Raw genomic sequence first — 28,000 nt, forward strand, 5'->3', positions numbered from 1 at the left:
TATACATTATAAGAAGTCTTTTAGCTAAATCCCCATGATGATATGACCATCCATGTAGCAAGAGTAGCAATAACAAGGTTTTTAAGATGGCTACCATGGTCACCATAGTGGATGTCAAATCAGTATTATACCTATTTATGACCAACTAGACAACATCAGGTTACTCAGCAAAAAGATCATGTTGATATGATCATCAGAAGGAGTATTTATGACAATATTTTTAAGATGGCTGCTATGGTGGGCATACTGGATGTCAGATCTATACTATTTTTACTTATGACTGGTTAGGCTTTACAGAAAGTCTTATAGTGAAAAACCCATAGCAATATTACATTTCATTCAGGAGAAGTAGCAATAACCAGATTTTCAAGATGGCCACTGCCCTGGCCATATTGGGCATCAGAACAGTCCCATTTTCATTTAAGAACACACAGACATTATGAGAAGTCTTTTAGTGAAAATTAGGTTCATATGACCATCCATTCAAAATGGCTACTGTGGTGACCATATTAGATATCCAAGCAACACCATGTTTGCTTAGGGCCAACTAGACCATGGGATAAAGTTTCAAGGCAAATCTCCATGTAGTTTAGAAGAAGAAGCAATATCAAACAAGTGCTAACTGATGGATGGATGATGGATGGCAGAGGGACAATAAAAAGACCATCCCATAACCAGTAGAAGCTAAAAGAAAAAAATAATTGTAATTAATATTAAATTTACCTGATGTCAATGTAACTTATGAGTACATTTTCAACAACACAAATATGCACATAACCAAAATTCTTCTTCAAAGGATTTTTGAAACTTTCAAATTCCCCAATGCAAAACAGCTCAAAGATTGGGGATGTCTAGGATATTAGCTAATGAGGGAACCCAGGAGTTCCAGAAGCAGCATCTGAGGCATCACTGATGAGAAATGGTACAGTACTTGAATCTAGTTTCATTAAGGGATCACACCACTAATTAACTTTTCATTACACTTAATGTTAATACATGTATATTTAAAAATAAAAATAATTTCTGCATCAGATTTACATAAAAACAACCAGGGGTGAAATGACCCACTTCTGTTGCATATCAGTGTGATTCATGATGCACAGCCAATGATCCAAGACATTAATGATACCTACCGTATATCAACTTGATGATCTTTCATCTTAAGCAGGGTGATGTTGTTTTAGATGTGTTGACATACTGGCTGAATTTCTGGTATGGAGACTACAGACATTTATTATCTGTTTATATCCCACTCACATCCTTGACAAGATATAAAAAAAAACAATCTTCCAAACTGACTACCTATTAGGTCTCGGTGATTTTTATTCAACCTTTTAGGAAACTTCAAAATGGTCCATCTGATCAGGCGCAGGGCTCATCTTGATCACTAAGCCCATTGTTTTGCATTGGATGAATGCTTTTAAAATAATTTAATACTGTTTTCATGTCTTCATTTAAGCTTGGAAGGCATTACATTGTTTCTTCAAAACTGAAGTAGTCGGTAATTTCCTTGTGCAAGCAGAATCTGGAATAAGTCAGGGTATGGTAGAGGAGATGACTAACAACCAAAGACAATGAAGAACATAAAGATAAAGTCCATAAAGATGAAGACCTACAAAGTACACACATGAAATATATAAATAATAAAAAGTAAACGAATCTAACACACACATACAATTCACAAAATAATAAGGCACAGACTTATTATAGGCAGGGAATTATTATAAAACTATCACAATATAATTAAAAACTTACCAGCGTCATGTAGTATTTTGGTGTACAAAACTCATTTTCTTTAATAAAATTTGCAAAGTACAGAGTAACACTGCACTCAAAAGCTGTGAAGTTGACTAATGGAGAGTTGTTGGCGGAGTGGACAATGGAACAGGGAACTTGTTAATGTAATCAGCAGTTGCATGTTAGACATGTGCAATTCAAGCATCTCACATACTACTCAATCACCATGCGTACCACAGAACAACATGTATATGGACACTGAATATCACTGTTGTTGTTGTTGTGGGGTTTAACACCATTTTTCAGCACACGATAGGCTATACATGCAGCCAGTATTAATGGTGGAGGAAGAACCCGGGAAAACCCGCAGAAAGAACCACCGACCCACCAGAAGCTACTGGCAAGCTTTCTCACATACCCACATTGGCTGAATCCAAGACTCGAACCCATGCAAACAGAGGTGAGATGACAGTGATCCATAACAGAGAGCTTTGTTGTTGTTGTTGTTATGCGGTTTAATGCCATTTTTCAGCACACGATAGGCTATGCATGGCGGCCAGTATTAATGGTGGAGGAAGAACCCGGGAAAACCCCAGAAAGAACCACCGACCCACGAGAAGCTACTGGCAAGCTTTCTCACATACCCACAGTGGCTGAATCCTAGACTCGAACCCACGCAGACAGAGGTGAGATGTCAATGATCCGTAACGGAGAGCACTTTAGACCACTCAGTCACTCGGGGCCCCAGAATATCACTGTACTGAATCTGTAACACCAAAATACTAAATGCACACAAACAATAACAAAAATACCTTGTGTGCATATATAGCTACTGGCATCAGATCAGTGAGGCCCAATCTCATTGCTTACGTGAATGCGTGCATTACATCACTCCTGATCAATAAGTTTTAGAAGAAAAGAAATAGATGCTGGAAAAATGAATACATGCTCCAAATTCAACAGGTAAGCTGAAAAACAGAAAACAAATTGAACCCTATTTCCTGTATATATTTCCTGTCATCAAGGGGTCATGACCTTTGACATGGCTAATATATGATGTTTTGCACATCAAAAGACATAACATTTGTCCACCTGCACAAACATAATAAAAAAAAATCTTACCTTCAATCATGCCATATCCTTAAATAAATAATGACACTTGTTTCTTTAGTATCTTATAAATTCCAATATATCATGTATTGTCGTGTTGTTTGCTTCTGTAACATGGTATCCGCATGTACTAACTGCATTATTTCCTGTGCCATAGTCTTTTTCATTATCTGATACTGAGTATTTTCCCTTTTCAAAACCTAACTTGGACCTGTTTGAGTTTTTTCCTTGCACATACTGTGTCTTAATGACCATAGTAATCAATCAGTAACTTTAGCAATTTTACTGAAATACTTCTTTGCAAACTAGCAGACATGCATTCACATCCAAACAATTTATAATCAATTAACATTGTGGATAGACTTACACAGAATACAGCTATTTTCCTATATGTATGCAGCTTAAAATGTAGCAGTTATATACACAAATGTCTAACAGTTAAGACTGGTACAAACAAATCTGAGTCAGTGTTTTAGTTCTTTGGAGCCAGTGAGTCAGTTATGTTAAGCAGTGAACTATTAATATTCAACGTCATACACCAATAAATAAAATAAGACACACCTATATTTTAAGATTTGAAATAAAGTGAAATCTCACACACTTTTTTTCTTTCCATCTAAAAACAGAATGCAAAAATGGCAGAGCTATGAACTGGATGAGCTTGAGGCTGCTATTTCTGAAGTCAAGAGAGGCAGACTGACAGTAACTCAAGCTTCCTGGGATTTCAGAATCCCTCGGAAAACTATTGACAACCATGTCCATGGTGTACATAATAGCCATAAATTAGGATCTAAGAGGATGATAACTGAGGAAGATGAGACTGCATTGGTCCACAGCTTGGAACATATAACTCAATAAGGCTTTCCAATGTCTCAGATGATGGTCAGGCAATATGTAATAGCATCAGTTAGGAAAAGTGGATGCCAGACCTTGTGGAATCTAAACAGAGGTCCATCTGATCAGTGGTTCTGAAAATTGTTTGAAAGACACAGACCTCACTGAAAAACAGCCAGAAAGACAAGATCGTTCCAGATCCAGAATGGCAAATCAGAATGTGATGGATCAATACTCACACTTCTAAGGAATACTGTTGACACGCTGGGTTTGAAAGAAAAAGTAAAGTGCATATTCAATGCAGATGAGACAGGTTCAAGCAGTAAGGAAAAGGCACATCAGGGAGTTACAGGCATACGAGGCCAACATGCCTACCAACAAGTTATATCATCAACTGGTCATATAATAGCCCATTTATGTATTTGTGCTGATGGTAGGATTCTGCCAACCTTTCTGATTTTTAAAAAATCATTTTCTCACACCACCTACAGGGATGCTGTACCCAACAACTGGCACTTTGCTTATACTGAGTCTGGCTACATTGATTCGGAACTGTTTCTGGCCTGGTTCAAAGATCTGTTTCTTCCAAACTTTGGTAAAGAAAGGCCAGTTCTACTCATTTATGATAATCATGACAGTCACATCAACTCGCAACTGGTAAAGGTTGCATGTAAAAACAATGTTGAACTGCTTAGTTTACCTCCACATACAACACACATCCAAAAGCCCCTTGATGTTGGCATTAAATGGTCCACTGAAACATAAATTTAGCACACTGACAACCAACCTTGGGCGGGGCCCCGAGTGGCCGAGTGGTCTAAAGCGTTCGCCGTTACGGATCACTGCCATCTCACCTCTGTCTGCGCCGGTTCGAGTCTCAGATTCAGCCAATGTAGATATGTGAGAGAGCATGCCAGTAGCTTCTCGTGGGTCGGTGGTTCTTTCCGGGGTTTTCCCGGGTTCTTCCTCCACCATTAATACTGGCCGCCATATATGGCCTATCGTGTGCTGAAAAATGGCGTTAAACCCCACAACAACAACAACAACAACAACCAACCTTGGCTTTATTCACAAAAATGAAGTCTTGAATAAGGCCAAATTTCCTGTGGTTTTAAGTCATGCAATTGATCGTGTTCACCAGCAAGAATTAGGGAAGCATTCAGAAAAACAGGGATGTACCCAATCAATCCAGATGCTGTTGACAAAACACAGCTGATAAAACCACACTTTGCCAAGTCAACAGCTAAAAATGTACTGTGCACTTCAGCCACAAAATTAACTCAGCCTAAGGTTGTGTATATAATAACCACATGTATTACATGTGGTTCTTTCATTGGTGGTAGCCCTCTAGTGAAAGAAGGCCTGATTCCACCATCACTCTCTGACACATCTCCTCCAGTACCAGCCAAACCCCAGGCAGCCAAAAGGAAGCTTGTTACAGAAGTCAGGGTCATAACAACAGATGATTTTTGTAAGAAGTTAGAAGAGAAGGAAGAGGAAAAAAAGAGAAAGCTGGAGGTTGAGAGAAGAAAAAAAAAAAGAAAGAGAGAAAAGGGAGGAAAAAGAAACAAAAAAGGTCAAGAAATAAAAATTTAATGAAACAAAGAGAAATGCACTGAAGTTAAGAAACAGCATGAAAAATAACAATGTTTGCAGAAGCTGTAATCAAGAGGAGCCACTACTAGCAGACATGAAAGACGAAGGTATTCTCTGGATAGAATGTGACAATTGTAGCATGTGGTATCATCAGGTCTGTGTGGGCATTGAGGATGCTGATGATACTGTTGACTCATACTTCATCTGTAAGCACTGTGCTTTGTACAAATGTGAAGTGATAAATATATATTATTAACATTAATTAAACTTGGTATTTGTGAATAAAATATATTTCTTCAGAAATTATGGGACATTTAATAAAGGTGAATGGAAACATGGATGCAGGTTAATAAATTTGCATTCTAAAAGCAGGTAAAGCCTTATGCTGAATTAATTTTTATCATACAACAGAAAAGAATATATTGTCAAATGCTATTGTCCAAGTAATGTTTCATGTTTCAGAAGCATATGTCACTAACTGAATTATGTTAATGTTTGCAGCTGACTTCTTCATTTTGTTGCTAGTTTTTCACTGTCTCCTTTTTTGTAAAATATTGCTTTATGCAAATTATAATTTGACTTGTTATTTCTGTTGTTACTTGTTAGCAATTGAGGAAAGAATGGAAATATTTCATAATAGAATAAATATAGAAGCATGGAATAGTATGTAATAAATGGCAATAATAATAATAATAATAATAGTATGTGGGGGTCTAGCCTCAAATAAATATGAATTACAATGAACATTTCCAAATATACAGGATCAGGTATAAACATATGCAAAAATCAAACATAATCAATGTTTGCAGTGCAAAATTATAATTTATTTTATTCTTTAAATGGCATAGTTTACTATTAATGTGTAAATGCAGATTTAAAACCATCTCTCAAAAAACTCCTAAAAGGTCCCATTAGAGATGATATACTGATATACGACTTAAATGTAAAATAATATTTTCTTCTTTACAAAATTAGAGTTACTGAAGAATCAGAAGGATCACATTTGGGATTTTGTTATCAATGCTTGAATACATAATGGTGATATAAGGTCTCACTGGATAGTTTTGTATTTTGACACCTCCTTAACTTTTAAGGTAGAAGGCATCAACTAATTATCATAAACCTAGCATTTATAATTTCACACAGAAGCTAAATCTGTAATGTGATTTTAATAGATTTACTTTGAGTTAGGCTTGAAATGAATTGGCTTGTTTGGTGACTGCCTGTTAGATTAGCACTGGAGATCAAATGCATAACTTGGGCTGCAAATGAACAGCTGACTTGGTTTAATATTTACATATGTCTACTACAGAGGAAAATATCTAAAAATCAAAACAGTTGATGGGTGATGAAAAGTATGCTAATTTGTTATAGTACAAGTGAACTTTATTGATGCATAAGGCACATACTGATTCTTTTAGTTGCCTTGTCACGAAGAAATATTGAAAATAGCTCTTTGCAGTCAAAAATGAATGTAAACAAAGAGGAGTTGGTGGCAGTGCTGGTTTAGTATAAAAGCCACCACTTGTAAAAGGAATTAACCTGATTGCTAGTCAAAATCTCACATGCATGCTTTCTACAAAATCATTAGTTTGCTTTTATTTGTATATTCAGTGTAAAATTATTCCCATTTTTCTGTAATAGGTCATTGTTGGATGAAAATTCACCAGATAAACAATTCAGTGAGACCTAAGATCAGTGTAAAACAATTTTCATGGAGCATTTCATTTCATGCCCAAAAACTTAAATACCCCCTATATACCCTCTTTGACCACTCAGGTGGTCTAGTGGGAGGTTGTGGATTCAAACCCCAGCTGAGTCATACCAAAGACTTACAAAAATGGTACTAACAGCCACCTCGCTTGGCGCTCAGCGTTAAGAGGTTAGTGTTAGGACTGGTCGGCCTGGTGTCAGGATAATGTGACTGGGTGGGACATCATGCTACGTGTCTGCAACATGATGCCACAGTGCTAGACATCACTATAAACTGCCACACTGTTGACATCATAGCGATATGACTGAAACATTGTTAAAAGCTACGTTAAAAATCCTGATCACACACACACATATACCCTCTTTACCAAAGAGTGCCATGGTCAAAAGTGCATGCGCAATGACCATACTGTGCAGTACTTTGAAACAATTGTATATTGTCCTAGTCCTTTAGTGTAAAACACATCACCCAATACTTTTGTTCGGGGTGGGTGGGGGATGGGTCTTACTGCCTAAATAACGGCGCTGAGTAGCGTGTTTTGATGCTAACAGTATAACGAAAGTCAAATTTTCAGAAATATCACACACAACTGGCAACCAATAACGATGCTTTACCACAAAGTAAAGTTATAATGTTTTTGTCAGACTTTACTTAACCTGATGTCTTTTCTCTAATAAATTCAAATTCTCACAAAAGAAATGGACCTGTTTTCAAGTTTCGTTGGCCTACATTTCAGTTGGCTGGAAAGCAATGAAAGACGGGAACACTGAAATTGGGTTAAGTTGAAATATTATTCTTTAATGAAATGAATAAAAATATATTATGCCTATTGGAACTATAAACCAACATTTCGTTCAAGAAACATATCTGCCATATGAACCTACTTAAACATACTTTGGCATACCTCGACTACTATCGCATTGCAACAAATTCAAATGTATGTCAATGTAACATGAAAATTCGTCCATCTGCTAGTGTCATATTTTCATTCTGCCAGGATAAAGACAGCATAGTAAGTATATTAAATGCACATAAATTAGTGGAAGAGTGTTGACATATGCTGCTAAATGTGTGTAATATTCCTGAAACTTTGACTACTTGTTCAGATGACGACATCGGAACACGCTATACAAACCCATTATTTGGATAGTAAGACACAGTACTTAAAAAAAAACGTGCTATGTTTTACATTGTAGGACTAATATTATCCCTGTTACTAAGTTAATATTACAGTGTTTCAAATTTTTATTACGTTTTTCTTTCGTAATATAACCAGGATTGTTGTCGAAAGAAATGGATTTCATATCGGTATTTTGAAGAATAAACGGATCAAAAAGATACTAAAAATTTCCCGTCACTGGTCCGACGCCAGTACTGACGAAAATACGTGCAAAATATTAAGATTTCATCGTTAGGTAAGTTTCCAACAGAAACTATCGTTTAAAACGTGTTTCACAATTACAGTTTACTTTTGGTCCTACAATGTACGATCTCGAACCTCATATTTATGTTTGGAGCGTCGACCATAAATATCAGGGAGGAGGAGGTCTTACATTTTAGGATTAGATTTACTTTCAGCAACGTACCGCTGTTGATGTCGCCCTATGACAACTGGCATTGGATCAATATCATAACTCATTCGGCCGGGAGGGGGCTTTTTCGATGCATGATATAAAACAAAAGAAATTTTAAATATAATTATACCAAAGAGATTTCATATAGATTGCATTTAAATACTAACTCCTCCACAATCATTTCTTCGCATTTGTAAACGTTTACCTCCCATTGAACAATTCTGAACTTGTTTTGCCAATCAAATACGAAGACGCTGTCCAAGAGAAGACTACTCTAAGAAGGCGCTGGTGCCCGAGGGCTCAAAAGTACATAAAATGCTACTGGGGCCTTTCATTGTCTTAATCAAATGACGTCGTATGAAACGATGATGAACCCAACAAATGAAAAACAGATTTAGTATCAAATACAATGATTTGAATAACAAATGTCACGATGAATTCGAATTCCAAATGACGTGGTATTAAATAAAATGATTGGAGGAAACAAAACGGAAAGAAGAATTCTAATTCAAAATAGAACTCTACCATAATGAAATATATTGCAACATTACACTTTATTTAGCATGAAATAAAATTAAATGTTATGTATAGCTATATTATGTATTTCATTTTTTATTCATGATAATAGAGTGTAAGTGTCAGTTAGTACAAAATATATTTAATAGCAAATTTTGTTCATGTCACTTCGGGTTTGTACATTGTGATAACTTAAGGTCATTATGTTTCATTAAACATGTTATTGTGGCCTTTTAACTTTGGAAGCTGTAGAAGAAACACTGTTTACGAATTTAATGGATTTTAAGTTCAGGTCATGAGATTCCCTCCAGAAAAACCAGGTGACCGAATTTGGGTTTGGTTAGCTGCTAAGGACCTGACCTTACTGAGATGTTGGAGATTTTTTAATATAAGATATGTTTACATGAGAATTAGTTATTCTTATCTTAAACATCAGTCTTAGTAGAATAAGCTTTAGCTCTGTTCAGCTGAGCGGATTTAATTTATTTATTTCAATTGTTCACTGGAATTGAAAGGTGCTCATAAACATTGAGATTAAATAACTATTTGGAATTCCACTGAAATAATTTAAGGACATTTTGTATTATATCATTGTGATACGTCAAGACTGTTACTACATTAAACCATCCAAGCTAATGGCACACGAACACAATAGATTTGAATTTATTCGGAAACCCACTGGAACTCATTTGGAATACTCGATAATTTTGGACTTGTTGAAAGAACGTTTAGGACCATGTAATATTTCATTCACTACACTGTAAGTTATTATTAATTTCTTTGGGGACTGGAGGTGCCAGCAACACGAATACATGTCACAATTGTCCAGGATTGTTTTCATTGTTTTGCTGACCCTGTTATCACACTTCCATTGCTGTCTGCTCATGTGCTAATTATAAAATATAGCATTGTAACTACGCAGCGACCGACAACGTCAGCAACAAGGGCTTGACCGCAATGTCGGCTGTAATTTTTTTAGCTGGCATGAAATCAAAATAATAATTTCCACAAAGGCTACGCCGAAATATTATGGAATTCTCAAGTTAGTGATTATAGACAGTTCATCATGGATTGCGTGGACAATCAACTAGGTAAATAATTGTTGTTGTGGGGTTTAACGTCATTTTTCAGCACGATAGGCTATACATGGCGGCCAGTATTAATGGTGGAGGAAGAACCCGGAAAACCCCGGAAAGAACCACCGACCCACGAGAAGCTACTAGCAAGCTTTCTCACATGCCCACATTGGCTGAATCTTAGACTCGAACCGCCGCAGACAGAGGTGAGATGGCAGTGATCCGTAACGAAGAGCGCTTTAGACCACTCGGCCACTCGGGGCCCCAACTAGGTAAATAAATGGGCAATGTCATGCTGACGTGCCTTGACTGTAACCATGTGATTGAGGTGCCGCTGCGTGGGCTGATTAGCTCTTGTTAATACCCTCGTGGGTGGTAAATGCGTCTCCCCTAGTATCACTTGCAATTTCTCACAGACAAAACCACGTTAGAGAGCTGGCACCTCCGCTTCCGATACAAGATAATAAATCACGATGCGTTGCTGCAACGGGTTACATGTAATGTCCTATGAGTGTTCAAACTCCAAATGGGATCGGTAGCTCACCCTGTTTAACTTTCTAGTCATCTGTGCGCAAACAAATATCTCACAATGGTGTCGCGTTACATGTTGGATTCACACATACCATTTACTCGTCCGTTTCCTGCCAGCATCAGTCACTGATGTTTTGGGGATTTCCTCTGTGGGTAATCGCCAGCGTAACTTCACTGTTCAACGCGGTTACTAATCGAGAAAGTCTTGCTACCCATTTCTTTAGATCGCTCCAACGTTTTCCACTCGGTAACAACATTTCCTGCGCGTCTTGATGTCTAAATAATCGTTTCACATGTGTTGTGTACGATTAAATCACTCAACGATGGCTTCATCTCGATCAGCTCTGACATATCCACAGCAAATCTTTAATCTGTTGTGTTGCATCAGCACCTTGAAGATACACCGACGCCTCTAGAATAACCATTTACAGATCACCCGGTTCCACGATTGTGTAAAAACCAAATTATACGAAACCGGGTATCATGCAGATTGAATCAAAATGACATAGTTGAGTATGGATTCATGTTTGCCTCTGATGACAGTAGAGTTTTTGACAGTCAGTAATTAAATCATCTGTCAGATCTCACCATTGATCAATTCCACGTTGTACGCACCCGTGGAAAGTTGAACAACTTGATATCTTTCCGTGCTATATATTGCGACTTTAACATATCTTTGACACATATGCGACCTGCTATAACATTACGGATCAGTTCCAAGTGTTCGTAGGCAACTTTATGGTGTCGTTTCACATACTTTGATATGACATCACTTACAGGTTTTGATATTATATTTATCAGGGTCGTTTAAATTTACGCTTGTTTTCAAACCAGCTCGATACTTAGTCTTTGCGCGCCAACTCATGTCAGTCGTGAGGAAACTATATGCGTCCTGAATGAACAATGCAAACATATTCCGAATATCATACCACGAGTTGTCAGCAGCATATTAAGTCCAATGAATGTTGCCATCAATGCCACAATTTATCATCAACATTTTGCACTTCTCGCAGATTACTTTAAGCACCTGTGCGTATCGTTGTGTTACATAGATCACGAATGTGTGTTTGTGGCGAAAACGGTAAAATATTCTCGTTGGGGGGGGGGGGTCTTTATGTTCAAGCATTACAAAGTCGTACATTATGTCGTTCTCAAAAAGATTGTATGTGCTTGGGTCAAGGTCATCAGTAGCATGGGGATTCATCGACTGTAATAAAGAAATCATTGGTGGATGATGACATCATTGACGACGCAAGCGCTTCCGCCAAATCCTTGGATACGATTTAACACGGCTGTTCGTCCACGTTATTGTGTAAAGATTAAGCCGTGAACTGGCTAAGCAATTGTTCGAGTATAACTAAGCGCAGGAATTATTAGTCAATCGTAATTTTTTTTTATCTCTCTAGTGAGTTACATGAGTTCAAACAGCCATAGTAGCGCTGAATGCTCATACCACACACAAGATTGAGTCACTTTGACTTAAAATTGTCACCGCTGCTCATAAAACTATTTTAAAACTACCTCTGTTACCAACTCTCAACAATTTCGTTCATTATACATATGCGCCCGGGAAGTTAGAAGCCGGACAACATCGTTGTACTGACCCGGTATGGTCTATTAATATATTTATAATATCAAACCAAATTGCTTTGCAGGGGCACCAACACGTTATCATTTGGCACCTGCTAATGAACGATCAGCAAAGCCTCATAGTAGAATATTTGAGTGCGAGTCATTCTCGGGAATAAGGAACAACAGTTAGGTTTATTTTGGGATTAACGTGTGACTGTATGTGTAGGTCGTGATTTAATCGGTGAATATACACCGTTTGATGTCCAGCGGGGACAAACTTACCTTAGTGCAACGATACTACTCATTTAATGCTTCTTTGACCAGATAACATTTATTGTACGCGAGATTTCATGTCGTTACTACGGATATTTCACTGATTTTGCCCTTTTAATGTTTTTGAAGCCTCCGACCACGATTGAATATATTTTTGGGCCCAAACACACGTGTTTCTCGAGAGGATTATCGGCAGATTCATCGTTCACTTTTCCCAAACGGCTTTCATGCTGGTGTTACTAAACCATGGATGATCTTTTGGATTTGCGCTGGTATCAAATTCATTTATCAGATTTGGTTTGGCCATGTAATGCGCATTAACATCGTCTTGATGTCATCGTCGGATCATGGTTTGATCTTATGATAATAAAACTCGTACATTAGTAAGTTGGATAATTCCAAAACAGACGCATCATCAAATATTGACTTTCTCAGATTCAGTTTTTATTTTCTGCTGTGTACGGCTATTAGTTCGCCATCGAAGATCTTCCGTGATTTAAACGTGGGATCAGCAATAAGCCTGCAAAGCTTATATTGCTCGCTGTCTCGAACAATGCCAAATGAGGCTTGACTTCGCAAGTTCTGCATAGTTTTTTTCCAAACATATCAATGTTTAACGCATTTGCAGACATTCTTAAATCTATCTACTAGCGAATTGTGAGTCCTGGTATACCGATCATTCACCATTCATATACCTCCACGGATGCCGCGTTCCACAAGTAAATTCAGATCGATATCAGTCAGCAACTCAAGCTCTACATTAGTTTTTGATAGGAGAGCGTACCAAGTCATTCCGGAGAAAAGGGATAACGCGTTGTCTAACATATGAACCCACATAATAGTCTAATGGAACGCCTGAAAGTCGTTTGCGAGTAAAAGCACATCTGTTTGCAAGTACAGATCATGGCAATCGCCAAGACTTTGGCAATTGAACGCAGTCCATACCTTATTAGAGTGTTTGTAATCATCGTCGGAAATTCTTCCCAATCGATCATGTACCCATAGCTATAGATTCCTTTCCGACCAAGTAAGGTAAACAGGTAAGTGTTCCAGGTTCAGCACCACCGTATCGAATAGTGATTGTAAAATGGTCGTTGTTAATGTTCGTCACTAGTTTTTCCAGGCTGGAAGTTACAAACTTCTGTTGATATGATCTAAGAAAGACAACTGTTACTCTCTATTCTGTAGTGGTCTTGAAGGAGTTACCTTCGTGTGTGTTGATTAAACACGTGACTCGTGTTTTCGTCTACGAGCTATTCTTTTGAAGATATCACCACTTATGATGATACAAGCATGCTATCAACATGGTGGCAGCGGTGAACGCATATCCTGATAACGTCTGCAACGTTGATTTTCGCTGGATAAACGCACAGAGTTGAAGAAACTCCGAAAATTTGACCAAGCCAGGTCGCGAAAATAGATCACATTTAATTGAACATTCGTCCCGATTTGATTCGTTCGACATGGCGGACTCGTTAAAGCCACCTGGGACTTTAGATATTACTGAAGGAAACATAAGTGAAAACTTCAAGAGATGGAAGCGACAGATAGAAATATATTTGACCGCTAGTGGTTCCCAAAACAAAGACAAGACAGTTCGAACCAGCATCATTTTACACTGTGCAGGACCGAAGGTAATTGACATTTATGACCAGTTTGTATGGGCAAATCAAGATGACAAAAACGATCCAGACAAAGTTCTGCAACAGATTGAAGCCTACTGTAATCCACGGAGGAATGAAGTTCTTGAAACCCACAGGTTCTGGTGTGTGAAATATGATGACTTTACATCGTTCGAACATTTCCTCACCGAAGTTAGGAGAAGAGCAGAGTCGTGCAATTTCAAAGAAAAAGACAGAATGATAAGAGATAAAATTGTACTCAGCACAAGTGGTAAGGTCCAAGAATTGTTGTTGAGAGAAGAAAAACTTGAACTTGACAAGTGTTTTCAAACTTGCCGAGCATTTGAACAGTCAAATAGACATGTGCAAGAAATCAGACAAGACAAAGTACATGATTCGGTGAACAAAGTTGATAACGCGAAACCACGATCACAAGCAGGTGTATCTGGTACTGGATTGGTAAGACCGAAACTTAAGTGCGGTTTCTGTGGACTGTTTCATGAACGAAGCAAAGAAAAATGTCCAGCCTGGGGAAAGAGATGTAACAACTGTGGTGTAAAGAACCATTTCAAATCATGCTGCAAGAAAGTGCAAACAGTTGACCAAAATGACAAGCCCGAAGAAGCTACAGAAGAAGAATTCTGGCTTAACTACATTGACAGTTCGATCAATTCAAAGGCAAAAGCCAAAATGATTGTAAATGACTGTGATGTAACATTTCACATTGACACTGGGGCCCAGGTAAATACAATCCAACAGAGATTTGTCCGAAAATCTCAGAGAATACAGAAAGTGTCACATCTCAGGATGTGGAACAAGTCAACAGCGAAATCCTTAGGGGAGGCAACTCTGACAGTGACAAACCCAGTGAACAATGAAACTTATAACGTAACTTTTGTAATTGTGCCAAATGAGCTAGATTGCTTGCTAGGTTTGAAAGCGGTTCAAGAACTGAAACTGGTCACAATTAACACCGATAATTTTATCGGAAGCGTCAAACGCCACCTCGGAGATCTTGGTGAAGTGAACCTCAGACTCACAGATGATGCAAAACCCAGGGCATTGCCAGCTCGCAACATACCGCTGGCAGTGAGAACTGAGGTGAAAGAACAAATTGACCTACTGACAGAACGCGGCATTTTAATACCAGTTACAGAACCAACTGAATGGGTTAGCCAGATGGCAATTACAAAGAAGAGCAATGGATCGTGGAGGATATGTTTAGATCCTCAACCGCTGAACAAAGTGTTAGTGAGAGAACGATATAGACTTCCAACTTTTGATGACGTAGTTCCAGGATTACATAATGCCAAAGTATTCACGAAACTCGATGTGCAAGAAGCATATTGGCATATTAGACTTGATGAAAAATCCAGTCTACTTACTACTATGATAACACCGTTTGGAAGATACAGATGGGCTCGACTACCATTTGGACTGAATGTATCCAGTGAAATATTTCAGCGGAAACTGAATGAAGCTCTTAGCGACCTTGAAGGCATATTTACAATTGCGGATGATATTATCATCGTTGGTTGTGGTGATAATGAAATAGCAGCTCAGAAAGACAATGATGAAAAGCTGGCAAAGCTTTACAAACGCTGTGAAGAGAGGCACATTGTTTTGAATGAAGGAAAGAAGGATATGGGCCCTGAAATCACTTTCCATGGACACAGAATCACGCCACAAGGTATCAAGCCAGATAACGATAAAATCAAAGCTGTTCTTGAAATGAATGCTCCGACGGACGTTACTGAAATCAAAAGATTTTGTGGATTGGTACAGTATATGGCTAAATTTGTGCCAAATCTGTCTGAGACTCTTGAACCATTGAGAAACCTGACTAGAAAGAACACACCGTGGAAATGGACAAAACAATGCACGGAAGCTTTTGAAAGAGTGAAACAACTGTTAAAGCAAACAGATGTGTTAGCAATCTACGATCCAAATAAGGACTTGGTACTACAAGTTGATAGTAGTAAAGATGGCCTAGGAGCTGCTCTGCTGCAAGATGGACACCCACTTGAGTTTGCATCAAGATCTTTGAAACCAGCTGAAAGGAACTGGGCACAAATAGAAAAAGAAGCGCTTGCAGTATTGTATGGGCTAGAGAGGTTCGATCAGTACACATATGGTCGCCCAGTGATTGTTGAAAACGACCATAAACCTCTGGAAACCATCCTGAAGAAACCACTCAGTCAAGCACCAAAGCGGCTACAAGACATTCTAATGAAGATGTTTAGATACAATGTTACGTTTCGGTACGTCAAAGGATCTGAATTAATCATTGCGGACACACTAAGTCGTGCTTATAGTTTGTCAGATGACACTGAACTGACTAGGCTGAAAGTATGTGAGGTCGAAATGTTTGATAAAATTCCGGATGCGCGAATTACAGAAATCAGGAGAGAAACTGCCAAAGACACAACTTGTCAGTTGTTGATTGACCGTATTATAGAAGGATGGCCCAAAAACAAAAATGACCTAAAGCCTGAAGTGAGACCTTATTTCTCTATCAGAGACACACTGAGCTTTTATGACGGTATAATACTGAAAGGGGAAGCTGTTTTAATTCCAAAAGCTTGGAGAGGACAAATTAAAGAACGTTTACATAGTGCCCACCTTGGCTTTGACAGTATGGTTAGGAGAGCACGAGGAACCGTTTTCTGGCTGGGAATGAATCAAGAAATAAGACAATTAGCAGACAATTGTGAACACTGCATGGAGAGAAAGCCAAAACTCCAGAAAGAGCCCCTGCGGCAACATGATGATGGCAACTACCCATGGGAGAAAATTGGGTTAGACTTGTTTGAAATACAGGGTAGAAACTATTTGCTGGCGATTGATTATTACTCAAATTTTATAGATGTTGATTTACTCACCACAACATCATCAAGTCAAGTTATTATCAAACTCAAGAAGCAGTTTGCGCAATTTGGAATACCTAGAATAATCATCAGCGATGGTGGACCACAATTTACGTCTGACGAATTCAGTCAGTTCACAAAACAGTGGGGCATTCAACATCACGTGACTTCTCCTCATCACCCAAAGTCAAATGGCAAAGCCGAAGCCGGTGTGAAGATTATAAAAGGCATGATGGTTAAATGCCTGAACTCTAGGACTGATCAGTACGAAGCACTGCTAGAACTAAGGAATACTCCAAGACAGGACACTGGTCTAAGTCCGGCCCAAATGATGTTTGGGAGAGAAACAAGATCAATGCTACCTTTGGTTCAAAAGAAGTCGCCCAGAAACAAGAAGCGAGATGCTAGGAAGGACTGTATCAAGAAAAGTTATGACCGCAGTGCTAGAATTAAACTAAAACTTGAAAACAGTCAGCCTGTATATTTCCGACACAAACCAGATAAACCCTGGAGAAAAGGTGTTATTACAGAATCAAACGACCGAAACTGTATTGTAACTTCAACGGATGGTGTTCAATACAAGAGAAATAGTGAACACATAAGACCGACATCAATCCCAGTACAAATCCGCGATAAATCACCGGAAAGAACAACTGTACAGGAGCAAACGGCTGACACGCATGTAAAGGAACCTGATCAGAGGCGTCCCGTACCAGAGTCGACATGCCTGGAATCGGCGACTACACCAGTTATAAGACCCAGGCGCGAAGTGAAGACGCCAACCTATCTCAAAGACTATGTGAGGTTTTGAGTCAGTTTTATGCAGTTGTGAGGGACATAATAATCCCCTGTAGTGATCTAGAAATGTTTTCAAGTGTTACAGTTATTGTTAGCTAAATTAGTTGAATTTATTTGCATTGCATTTTGATGACTGCATAGTATAAAATCCTGTCTTCTTTAAATCATTTTCAGTTAAAGTCTAGTCAATAATTTTTATCTAAGTCAAAAATCCAAAGCCAGTACTTTTTGTAACTGTAAATTTTATAACCTGTTAACTTGTTCATAAATTGATGTTTTGTTTAGATCTCAATTAGTTTCGTTAGAGAAAAAGGGATGTTGATATGATCTAAGAAAGACAACTGTTACTCTCTATTCTGTAGTGGTCTTGAAGGAGTTACCTTCGTGTGTGTTGATTAAACACGTGACTTGTGTTTTCGTCTACGAGCTATTCTTTTGAAGATATCACCACTTATGATGATACAAGCATGCTATCAACAACTTCAACGGGTCAATGAACTGCAGTTGACCCAGCCGAACCCTGATATATTTTTCACTGTTGCTGAGGATTATGATTATTGGCGCTTTTTATGCCGATGAGACTCATTATGTGATCAGGTGGCCATCATACCCATTAAAGTTATGAAACATCACAGAGAATTTTGTTTTACTGGCAAATTCTCATCTGTTATCACGAATTTTATTATCATTCCTAAAGAGACCATCACAGACCCATCAATGAATGATTGCAGAAAACTTGTCACGGGTTATAATCATATCTGCGGTCGAGAAGATCTATTATCTAATATATTTCACTTTAAACTCGAGCGATTTTACGACGATAATTAAAGGAGATCGTGGCCAAGATGCAACATTGGTAACTCAGTCACTCCATCACATATGACAAAAGAGTAACAAAACCTGCATCGGATTTGTTCAGAAACGTGTTGTATTTGACTGTAGCTTCCACAGGAACGTTCGAACATTCGAAGTCAGCGTAAATAACATATGGACTTTCATTTCTCGTTGCACCACTCTAAATTTAAGAATGGTCCACCGCAGTAAAAAGTGGTCGTTAAACATCTGTTGGGTACAATATAAATGCATCCAACGTATGTAATGAAACTTCATACCCTTCTACTTACTGTGCCGGTATAACATTGGTTAAAATATATGTACGCAACAATAATTAATCATTATTGAATCGCGCGCTTCTCACCGTGGATAGTCAGATATTCTACAAGTCTTTATTCGAAACATGTTAAGAGTGATACCAGGGTTGATTTGTTCAAACTAGCTGATCATGATGCTAGTATCTTGAATAGTGAATTATGTGCTCTTAAACTTAAATTCACCTAGATATTGTTTATATTTTCGAGGATGGTAGGCAGTATCTCTCGCGAAATACAAGGCGGACAAGAGCCCCAATTCAAAACACTGAATGTCATCATTTGCCACATTGATCAATGCTTGCGTGGAATATACGCTAGTGTTTTAAAAGAATATGGCCTGCGGAAAGGCTTTAGCAGGAAAAATATGCAATCGCACCGCCACATATCTATTCGGAGTCCATCGTAAACCTTTTTTGGTGAATATCTCAATAAGGTCTAGAATTGTTTCAGCAGCTTTGTCAAGTTCAATGTATCGACGTCTTTACGATATAAAAGTACACGAGAGTCACTATGATTTCACGCACCTGTGATCTTAAATACGTCATCATCATCACGGTTAAGCGACATATTCATATGCACACAAATAACAATCTCCATCTTAACCACATAAGTTTCTAGCTCTGTGACGTAGATATAATGCAAAGACGCATCTAAGAAAGAGGTTTTATAGCGTCTTTACCTGGCTCGTATTCGATGGGGCAAATTGCCCGATAATTTTGTATATTACCACGACGTTTATTTAACTCAAACTCGAGGATTTGCAGTCGTCGTGCCTTTGCGGGTATCTTCAGTGACAGCTGCAATACGGTGACATGTTTTCCTCATCGCTAACCACTTGTGCTACTTCGGCACGCTGATCCCGTGTTGGAATTTTGATACATAGCTGTGTTACTGATCTGCGTCGTTATTTTAAAGTCATAGGCTGTTCGTCTGGGGCAAGTCCTAATAATTTTATTTGAAGTCGGAATTTGCATTAAATAATAAGAAACATTAGCTCGTTGCAGCTATTTTACCAACTACAAACACTATATAGCTATTTATTCCACATTCGGTCATATACCGTTTGTTTTTTTAAATATTTAAATTATTATAAGACATTATTTAAATACTCATGCAAAAATGGTTGGCCAATGCATGCTTAATTTATTTCCATTCCCCAAACTTGTATTCTCTAATTAAAAATACAGTGCCTAAAAGTGAAGTTACATGTAGATGATGTACATTGTTTAAAATAATTTGGGTTAATAATGTCTTGTCGATAACATCGTAACGATACCATTTACATGGGAGCTTATCTTGGGTATACAAGGACAAAAGCAGACAATATAAAACATACTACCGGGGTATGCACAGACATAGGATAAAATCTTTCATCACCATGAGAAAGCATCTAAAGCTACTATGTAAGCAATCACTAGCTACATACAACACTTAAGGCAATCATTTACAAGAACTATGAAAGCTGTGGATGCAACCGATTTAGGTAGCGACTGAAACATTTTTTTTAACTTCTGATTAGATATGGAGCATTTATACAGTGAGCTCCCAGATCAGGTCTTTAAAAGAGATTTTAAACTATTAAAATCTGAGGATGTTCGTAAGATTTTGGGAGAGGGAATCCCTTAATTTTGCTGCTGCTTACCTGAAAGATTGTAGCCCATACCTTGATGTTCTTACGTTTGGGACCTCCGATGTGTTTTCATGCCGAAACGAATAAGAAGAGTCGTTTAAAGCTTCCAGATCATTTAAGTATCCTGGGCATTTCTAAGTTACAAATTTAAATACTTCAGTTGCCATGGTCTTCATCCTTCAGATGCAGAGAGTTGATACATTTGCACAGTCTCTGAGTTCTGAGTAAGGTTTTATGAAATCATTGAAGACATCTCTCAGAGCACTTTCATTGAACTTTTAAAGCTTGTTCAGATTAGTGAGACTGCTGAAATGCCAGGTTAGGAGACAGAAGTTAAAGTTTGTCTTAATGAAAGAGTTATACACAGCCAGTATTCATTCGGTTGTTAGGTACTTTACAATTCGTTTGAGTACATTTATTTGTTTCGATGCTTTCTGTCAAATTTCATTGAGGTGCTGATTACAGTTTTGCACAAAGTCCAAAGTGACTCCAAAAAGTTCTACCAATTCTTCGCAAGATATATTTGCCTCACTGGAGGAAAAGGTCTCACGTTGTCTTTTGATTTCTTTCCTAGTGCTATAGGTTGGAACTTTTCAGAGTTTGTTTTCATTTCATTCTTGGTAAAACATGTTATCAAGATATTAAACTCCGTTTCCAAAGTAGATTTCATAATATTGCAGTCATGGTGATCGTAAGCAAGTGTATTTTTGCCAGAGTAGTAGTATAAATTAGAGTCATTTATGAAAAAAAGAAGTCATTAATAAAGATATTAAAAGAATGGGACCACGAATTGATCCCTGCTTTTATATATATTTGCCTTGAACTAGTTGAGTTTCCAGCTTTGACACATTGCCTTCTGTTTGAGAGGTAATCTGTCATAGTGTTTACTGCCGCATCTAAAAGTCTATATGCTGCCCATGTCTGGAGGTGGAGTTGGTGGAGTAATAGTCGAATGCTTTTGATAAATCCATCAAAATAGCAGCAGCATAATTGTTTTGGTAAAGTGCCAGGAGTAAATCTTCTATTAGCGCATTAGTGGTGTTTTGTTAGCTGAAAACCCTTGCTGAAAGCAGAATAATATGGCTGTATATAGTGTATGAATGGGCCTTTTGCCCCACCGACCCCAAGGGTTACTGCCATCCATCATTGCCCCTGTCCCATCACTCACTTTACCCATATGCGACACATGTGCCTTATGCATATTTAGTAACAACACAACCAACGCATGTGGTGAGTCATGTGGGAGGGGGACAGGGGACAGAGATGTCCGCCAGTGCCCCCAATGGTCCATGGACAAAAACCTTAGAATTCATACTGTTCTACTTGCAATGGCAGAGTGTGTTGTACTCAGACAGGCAAGCCTAAGATAATGATTAATACAAATACTGCAACACATGAATGCATTCTCTGTAATATATGAACAAAAATGGTCTGTATTGATTTTTTTCCACGGTAATACAAGACACACACACACACACACACACACACACACACACACATATATATATATATATATATATATATATATATATATATATATATATATATATATATATATATATATATATATATATATATATATATATATATATATATATATATATATATGTATGTATGTATGTATGTATGTATGTAATAAGAATCTGTGGCATATTGTGCATGAAACAGTACACCCATCAAAAGAAATGTAATAACTCGCCCACTATGTCTGACGCGAGTGATGTTTATGATGATAGTGACGAAAGAACCCAATGTCACTCGAACTCAGATTGATTTACATAGTAACTCACCACGATGCAAAAAGAGACAGTGTGAATATGTAACAAAACTTGTAGACGCTCTCATCAAATACAAAATAGTAGATGAGATTCCTGAGAGGTTTCAAATCACAGCGTAAGAGCGACAGTCGCCAGAAAAAATGTTATGTAGCTGTTGTACTCGATGATTACTCGATGATTACTCATTTGCGCTTATTGAAGCGGACATGTTTATAAACTATGTTCTACTCAACACCGCAGAAGGATTTCGCTGTGGGTACTCTGCGATAGGTTTAGTTAATTGTTTGGCAAGGGATGATTTATAATTTCTTGTTATCAGTGCACAGTACGGATGAGGGTGCTGCTAACAACACAGAACCGAAAACGTAGCAGAGTATCCGCCAACATGATAAACGCTTGTGAGTGCATGTGTGTGTGTATCTATCTATCTATATATCTATCTATCTATCTATCTATATATATATATATATATATATATATATATATATATATATATATATATATATATATATATATATATATATATTCTTGACATTGAGACACACCAGGCGCAAAGCTGCATGCCTTGGAAAATACGAACCCAGTGGCAAAGTATGCCATTATGAATATTGTGGAACACACATGCAAACAGTATGTGAGGAATTAGGGGCACGACCCTTTCTGAAATGTGGCATCGGGGTCAAATCTCCTAATCAACTCTGCCAGCCTTACGGATCTGTTTGTGAATGCTAATAAGTGCGCAGAAACAAATCAAAACCATAAACACCTGTGGTTGCCAAAGCACAAGCAGCTGTGACAACCAAAAACAACAAAACATAAATAGATGAAATAATAACCAGGACTGTAGCCATATCAGTTTCAGATCCTGACAAAATATCAAAGATAAAACAAGCCATCGACACAATTTCTCAGCTAGAAATCCTCTTCGTCCTACTCTTGGTATAAACATTCCTACAGTGATATAGCTAAATCAGCTCGCAGGGCAGCATGGAATACACATTCCAAGTCGTATGAGAAAGGCTAAAATACTTAAATGATTCAGACAGGTATTTGTACTGAATCCTCAACTATTGCCCCCACCGGTTCTCACCGGTGGCTACCGCAACACCAACAGCAACGATAAAACAACAAAGGCAATTTGCACATGAATATAATATCCGAAGGGGCGCAAGAAAAGCTGACATCCTTACGGTACTAAGCACGTTTGAACAAAAATGTCTTCTCCTGAGTATGAACAAAAAAATCGTCTCCCATTTGCTATCGCTAATGAAGCGGCTGAGTACGTTCGTGCAAAAACACGCAGTCACAAGTATCAGAATTCAAATTTCAGAAACATAAGGAAATCACGTGGCGTGAAAGCGGACATTGTCCTTATCGCGCAGCAAAACTTCCACCCCATCGATTCACAGCGGTGCACGCACGATCCTTTATCGCAAAATCAAAAGTGATGTTAGCGATGAAATTGGCAGATGCATTGAAAAGACCGTCGAAACGCTGAAGAAATACAGCAGTGCAGGATCGGGAAGGACTCTCGAAAGATGCACACATGTTAAGGTTCATCTATCACTGTATCATCCATTTCGTGGATCCTGTTAGATACCAATCCAAGACTGGGTGCAAGTTACTTAACCAACACAGCAAGCATCACATCAAGAAATATCCACGCAGAAGCTCCATGCATGTATTTAGCACCCAACAACTGCTCACCAACCATGACTTTTACTGTGGTGGCATTAGCGAAAACCATGGCAAAGACTTTCCAGTCATTAATATTTATGTACAAGAACCACTTAAACCATCAAAGCATGGTGATGGAACCTTGTTTCCAAACTAAGTTCGTTCACTGAACATTGTCCATGCTGGATCAGGAGAATTCACAACTGTTGCTAAATATGGTTTTACGATGGTTAATCCAGGGTCTGTTTCGTGAATGCACCATCGGTTGATGACCAACCGTGCTATAATGTTTGAAAAGATGTTCAAACAGCGTGGAGAAGTGGTAACAACACCAAGATAACTTTGTTGTTCACGGGAAGCGGAGCTTCCTTAGATATCTGTCCCGCCATTGTCAAAATAGCTACCTTTGACGATTTGGATGCAAACAAACGCAGTCTTGTGGTACACGATGATGTAGTTCCTGAAAACGAAGTCAACCCCGCACAAATATTTACACAAGGCCGGCACAAAAACGAGTCGACGACCTACGTGCAAAAATTGATCTTTGACAACTGTAACATGCTGATGATATTTCGTGGTATTGACGCGCATGACACTGAAAATATTTATTGGACTTGTTGTGCCACCGACCATTCGTGCGATGAATATGGTGACATGTTTGCGCAGACCTATGTAGTTTTCTCACCATTGATTTTACTGGAACTTGAGGTCGAGGGGGTAAATATTGTGCGGGTTTGTACGCAAACACGTCTCACACGAACATGTCTCGTGCACCATTGGAGCAATAAAAAAAACCCCACAATCACATAAAAATGTCCGGCAGTGAAACCATGGAAGAGCATGAAAAGCGACGTAGTGAAGCTGCTCTTCAATACGTATACTTGCTTTAAAGTGTGAAAGAAGGCTGCAAAAAGTCCAAGGTATGTTGCAGTCACAACAAACTGCACGAGAAGATCTCACAAGTGAGTTTGAACAAATGTTTGCCCCGCTGATTAAACTCACAAAAGAAATTGCTGAACGTGCCGATGACATTAAAAAGGCTCCACAAGTAACAGCCGAAGAAATGACAGCAGAACAGAAGTAGCACCTAATCCAGTTAGTAAGATAACCAAACACACCATTGATATCAAGAGAGCCACAAGAGCAACTGCAGAGTTTATTATTATTAGGAATAAAAATCAACGGGCCTCTGAAACTGAGACAGAAGAATAATCGGATCAAGCATCCGCACCTAAAGCGAAACATGTGCCTCCATGGAAATTACTCGCAAAACAATAGAAAACAACTTGCGACTGACTCTCATACAATGGAAAAATGGATAGACAAACAGGTCCAAAGAGAAAAAGAACCAAAAAAAAAAAGAGAAACAAGGAGAGGGTCGAGGTGGACTGTGTGACCCTAATGATCTTGCAGCTCGATTGGAAATATTTGTGGGATCAGTTTGTGCAGGCGACAATGCAACCGAAGTTAATAATGAAGCCACATCGATCTGTCAGTGGTTGCTCACCAATGATCTTATGGACGGAAATATATATATCGCTCACTGATGGATGAACTTGATGAAGATGTTGATATATACAAAACCGATGATGAATTCTGAAACGACTGAGACAGGTGGTTGTAAATATAGCCCAGAGCGTGACACCGATGAATACAATCTCATACATGAAATCAGAATACAGTGTGATCTTTTCTGCACCTGTAACCGCTGACTAATCACGCACATTTGAGATCGCGCTAGCACAGTTGCGAGTTGCGATATTTGCCCCGCTGATTAAACTCACAAAAGAAATTGCTGAACGTGCCAATGACATTAAAAAGGCTCCACAAGTAATAGCTGGACTAATATCCGATCCCATCCGTTCGGTAGTTTTCCGCAATTAACTTATCTGTGTTTTCAGTAGACACTGGCGCGAACTGGCATACTATAGAACTTTCCTCAGGAGCGTACGACATATAATCAATCAATGAAGAAATTGGACAAAGAATTTCAGTGCTGACTGGTAAAGGCTCTACCTGCCCACGAACCCACACAGTTCTGTCATCGCCACAGAATCTCAAACTTATGCGGTTGATATTGTTCGGTCATCAATAAGATAGATTTAGGTTGGCCTGGCCACACTTCATATGATAAACGATTCTTGCGTGTGGGATATCATATTGCGCCTGATATTGTGAGAATAAACTTAGCAATTCAAGTCAATGTAACCTGTGAAGCCACCAGTGGTAACTATGACAGTGACAGTAGGTCTGAAATGACAGGTGTAGTTGCTCAGGGTTACATACTGTTTTCACCAACTGTGGAACCAGGTGATTTAATCAGTTACACCCGTATTATCTTTGTATCTTCCATGCCATAATAATCTGCTGACCCATATAAGTTTTTCCCTTGTGGATCAAGACGGGCTCCTGCTGGATCTGCGCTTTGTAACGCTAACGATACAAATGTACATTAGAGGTCGACCTGACATATATTGATAATGATAATAACAACAAAGGTAGAGTTGAGTGGACGTGTGAAACCCGTTCGCATAGTTAACACAAACAAACCTGTGTACATGTCATCTTATGGAACTGAGCTTATATTTGCCAGCAAACCATAAATACGCACAGCCTTATCAATACGCGCTGCACCCATCGCTAAGGTAGTTGCAATGCGAGTTGTGGATAGTGTTCAAAGTGCCGTTATGAATCGATTAAAACACATGGGTTTGCAGGCAACTCAGACCCTTCGAGATCAAATACGGCGATTAATAACGCCAGCACCAATTACGGTTCCTGTTATATTATCATCGACCTTATCAGTGCCGCCTGCAGTTAGTAAAGTCATTAACAAGGCCAGTCAGCGATTGTAAATCTGGCAATGGTAACTGGATTTAGACGGCAAGCTGTCAGGAATAGCGATTAAAAAATTGATAACGTATAAGTGGAAACTAGTGTTTGCAATGACTCAGTTCAAAGAGGTATTTGGTCCAGCATTTAACATGAAAGCGCATGTCCTGCTGGATCAAAGCAAGACAGACTTACAGTATTACTCATATTCAGCCTGGGATCTCAATCAGTTAAAAACAGAATTGCAATTCCACGGCACATCTAGGTTTTTCCTTCCATGTGAGGAATTTTTTGAAATTGATGAAAAACTGGTACAGAATGACAGTACTGAATATGCCGCCAATACCACCATGATATTTGTTACAAATGGCATCATAATGTTGTTTAATAGTGCACATTATTCCATCGATGGAAAGAAAATCAAATCCATTTTTTCACAACGTTCACATACAATTATTGGACTTGCCAGATATAGCGATGATTACATGAGAAGAACAGGTCCAACGATGATGTTTATCAAGGATACATCTGATAATGCCGATTCTCAAAAATATTCAGTTAAGCGACCTAAAACATACCAACCCTACTAATTATACAGATGAACAAGCTGTAGTTGCGGACCATAACGGTACTTTAAATGGTAAATTTGCTCAGAGCCAAGAACACCTTCACGGAGCCTCATTAAGGTTTTTGTGCGCAATTCCTCTCAGTCACATACTCGGTTTTTGCATAGATGTTCGTAAGGTTGCTTTTGGAGACAAACACACAGTTACATTAACCCGCAAAACCAACAACATCGATGCAGTTTGGTGTGGTGCAGCTGCTGATAAGGTAGAGCTGTATTAGAAATATTATCATTGTGGATGCCTGCATTATCTCCTTCACTTTCAACCGAATCACGTTTGTTGCTATTTATGCAGTCCAGAACCAGTTCAACATTGTCATGTATCGCATCAGGGATGACAATAATGCAAAAGACAGGTGGAATATTTCCATTCCTTGCAGAGATTCCAGAGTTGTTGTCATCAGTGGCCTCAGCGGTTGCAAAAGCTGCAGCATTAGGGGATGTCGGAACTGCATAAGGAATTGCTTTCAAAAAGGCGATCGGTGGC

The 28,000-nt window shown here is 38.5% G+C and overlaps 1 protein-coding gene across 1 annotated transcript in view; it reads right to left on the reverse strand.

Moving 5' to 3' along the window:
• Window positions 1–8,765, reverse strand: part of LOC149798930 (uncharacterized protein C5orf34-like) — a 78,374-nt gene extending 69,609 nt beyond the window's left edge. The window contains exon 1 of the mRNA XM_089957843.1: window positions 8,578–8,765. The gene's annotated coding sequence lies outside the window, so the exon portion shown is untranslated. The remainder of the gene's footprint in view (window positions 1–8,577) is intronic.
• Window positions 8,766–28,000: the final 19,235 nt, after the last annotated feature.

Source organism: Sinohyriopsis cumingii, chromosome 5 (assembly GCF_028554795.1).
Source record: "Sinohyriopsis cumingii isolate HCF-2022 chromosome 5, ASM2855479v2, whole genome shotgun sequence".
Classification (NCBI taxonomy): domain Eukaryota; kingdom Metazoa; phylum Mollusca; class Bivalvia; order Unionida; family Unionidae; genus Sinohyriopsis; species Sinohyriopsis cumingii.